The following is a 3524-nucleotide window of genomic DNA, read 5'->3' as shown; positions in this document are numbered from 1 at the left end:
GTATTAAGATGGAAAGGAATGAATGGCCTGGGCTTACTTAGGGTGTAAACTTTTATATGGAAGTCCAGGGTTTCCCCTAGTGTATTATAAGCCTGGCGGCCGCCATGCTAAGCGTTGCTTGTTTTTATTTTTAGATGGGGGGTGGAAGGGGGGTCGCTTATTTTATTTATTTATTTTTTTCTTTAGATAAATCTTTAAGCCGGATTGCAAGCATCTCTGTTCTGAGCGTTTCACCCGCGAAGCAGATTTATTTCTAAAAGGTTTATAGTTTATGCAATTAAAGCCGAGTGCGGACCAATCACACAGCTGGCGCCTCTGCGCCTTGCCTCGCGCGCTGCTGCTGCTTTATTAAGTTAACCTCAGCGCGGATCCCGCGCGCCTCCTTTCACTCGAACTGGACACATGCTGACCTGTATGGACATTTACATCAACCCAGTGTGGGTAGTTATTTTTCTTTGGATAACTCTATATCAAGGTAAGAGTTCAAAACGAACCGCGTTAGCTCTGGTTGCGTAGCTCTATGTGAACCGCAGGAATAACTTGTAGTCTCGCATCTGTTTGCAGCCATTTGCGCGTTGAGCGAGCGGTGAGAATGATTGATCTTTGAGGACAGAATTATATGCGACGTTTACATCTCAACACGCCGTCCAGAGTTTGGCTCTGTCTTCCCTGTAAAGGTTATGTCTATGGTCCCGGTTGGCCGGAACGTTAGTGGTTAACGAACCAGCGCCAACCTCATCATGCAGCTTCAGCCCGGTGAGGAGCTTTCGCGCTCGCCTCGTAGTCACGCACCACGCTGGTTTTATATTATTTTATTATTGTTTTTAGTATTTTTCCGGTGAAACGGTGCACCAAACCTTAACAAATGCTTTGTCTACTTAGTTAGCCAGAGTTAATGCACGCGGCCGCACGGAGATCTGAAAAACTCGTCCCTCAAACTTGAGCAACCACAACAGTTTGTGATTCTTACACGTTAACAAGTAAACTTGCCAGCTCCTTAAAATCTTAAATTTAAATGTTAACCAATTTAAATAGTTTAATTTATGTATGCTGAAACCATTATATCAAATTCAGCAGCATTGATAATCTCAATAAACAAATGCTGCATTTATATATCTGTGGTCTGTGTAAAAATATTAGCATTTATGGGTCCCTGAAGGTCTGGGGGGCCTTTTGGAGCCACTGACTTAATTTGGATTTAACAGAAGTGCAAATTTATATAAATTTTAATTGTATTTTTTGAATAGTTGTTTTTAAGACTAGTTGTGGGTTTCACTGGTGATGTTTTCCCGTAACATATAATTACCCAGTAATATTTTTACTTCTCCTGCCTACTTAGCATTTTTAATACAAAACACGGTAGACCACCTTGGCGCCCTGACCACCGGGCTTAGCAAGTTTTCTGGGGGAAACCCTGAAGTCCAGGCTGGCTTGTGCATCTTGTGGATTGTGACAGATCTGAGCAAAAACAAACATCCAACTTTGCATCAGGAGTTAAACTTTGGTCCAACATAAACATAAATGGTCTTGCAAATGTGCTCTTTTCTTCATTACATTTGCATGGAATACCTACTTAAATTTGCATGTGTTGTTTTGTAGAGTATTAACTCACATAAATGATTTTTAGTTTTAATACGAGACATTGAGTTTTTACATGCAAATGTAAACGTGTTAACCTTATCAAACTTTGCAAGAAGTGGCCGAGCTGAACTGCCAAAATCAGTTCACATTGTCACAGCATACATGACAAAAATCACATTATTGTGTTCATATCATCTGCCCCTTGTTGTCACAACTCCCTGACGAACCTTTCATCCTCCTCTTCTTGCACACCTATTGTGTGATTGGTCTGAATTTCGTAGATGTGTTTATTTATGCAGAAAATAATTCTCAACTTTCATTTAGAAGTTCGTTAGCATAGACAGTCAAAACACAGTTTTTTCAGTAAGAGAGTAGATATTGAGGAACAATTGTTTGATGGCGTGAGGAAGTAGCTACTTACTGAAATATTAGACTCCCCCTGCTCAGTTCTCGTCTGATGCAGCAGGACACCTCACAGATGCCTTTTTTTTTTGACATGAAAAATAATAATTTTTTCCAACCTCCTCCTCCAAACTTGTAGAAGTTGTTCCTCTCTGCCATGATCGTTGTATTTACTCTGCTGTTGTATATAACAAACAACAAAACATGACGTACACTGCAGTGGCTTGTGCATCTTGTGGATTGTGAAAGATCTATGCAAAAACAAACACCCAACCTCGCATCAGCAGTTAAACTTTGGTCCAACCATGCTGGCCCCTGTAGTCTATATTGTTAAGATAACAAAGAATTGCCTCTGCCTTTTTATATTAATTCATTTAGTTGCTGTTGCTCAGTAAGTAATAGATTACTTCCAAAAATATGACTTTGTGGTTCATGATAGTCATCTTTTACGTCATGGCAGGAATGAAGGTGTCTAAAAAAATGAACTGCCATGCTTTTCCTGATAGGTACTTTTAGGTACTTCACCTAAAATTAGATTTGCTTGCGTAGCTTTCATTTCTTTCTACGCACATTTTCGCACACATAAAAAGAGTGTCAGAAAATAAGAGATCTGTCAAGACATTATAATCCTAGATTGAATAAGAAATATATCACTAAGTATAAAATCTGATATCAAAAGTACATTTTTGACAGCAGAAGTACATTTTTGCCAATGAATGTTATCAGTAGGATCATTCCTTAAGGAAATTATTCTCCTGTATTCCCCTGTATTGACTCAGTAATTGCTGGTTGCAAACAACAAACTGTTTAACAAAGGGCAGTATCATGTTTGTATTTAAGCTGAAGCGATAAAGATGTGATTAAGTTGTGAATCTCCAGGTTTGTCAGTGTTATATATTTCATAAAATATAGTCTTAAAAATTTCACAGCTGCAAACTAAACTCAAAAGTTAACAATAGATTTTAAACTGTGTTGATGTAAATCCTTTATTGCTCAAAGTTAGGTTCCCACAACTAGGTCTTGTCCATTAGGATAGTTTGTCAAATGTTTCCTTATGAGTTTCTGCAAAATCCTGCAGTTTCCTTACTGGTGTAAAGTTGATTTATGGTAACAATTACACACTGCTTGGAAGACAAGGAAACAACTCTAAATCACAACTTGTCAAGCTCTACCCATGCATTTTGGTATATTAAACCAAAATGCATGGGTAGAGCATGTAATTTAAATGCTGCTTCTGTATGTGCCATCAAGATAGCATAGATGCTGACTGCATTACTCATCACACTTTTTGGGCCTTTGTTCTTAAACCTACGTCAATGTGAACCCCATCCTTCCTCCTCCCGCCTCTGTCTGGATTGTTTCTGACATCTTACATGAAGAGATGAAACAAGTTCAGCTAGTTAGGTTAGAAAAAGAAAGAATGTGTTGCCTCCTTTAAAAAGCCACTGTCACTGATAACTCCTCATTTCCATCTTCTGGCTTGAGGCAGAAAGGTGTTTGTTGCCTTCTCTTTCCAAACTCTGGTGACTGTAAGGAACTTG

General features: G+C 38.8%; 1 long non-coding RNA gene across 1 annotated transcript in view; it reads right to left on the bottom strand.

The window, feature by feature from the left end:
- Window positions 1-720: 720 nt before the first annotated feature.
- Window positions 721-3524, bottom strand: part of LOC106948410 (uncharacterized) — a 9212-nt gene continuing 6408 nt past the window's right edge. The window contains exons 2-3 of the long non-coding RNA XR_001425164.1: window positions 1794-1799; window positions 721-734 (exon numbers count right to left, since the gene is read on the bottom strand). This is a non-coding gene — a long non-coding RNA (uncharacterized LOC106948410). The remainder of the gene's footprint in view (window positions 735-1793; window positions 1800-3524) is intronic.

The sequence above is a fragment of the Poecilia latipinna genome, unplaced genomic scaffold, assembly GCF_001443285.1.
Source record: "Poecilia latipinna isolate Pla-1442-1.1 unplaced genomic scaffold, P_latipinna-1.0 Scaffold286, whole genome shotgun sequence".
NCBI classification, from domain to species: Eukaryota; Metazoa; Chordata; class Actinopteri; order Cyprinodontiformes; family Poeciliidae; genus Poecilia; species Poecilia latipinna.
The sequence above is the reverse complement of the archived record's forward strand: the minus strand, read 5'-3'. Positions and strand labels throughout refer to the sequence as shown.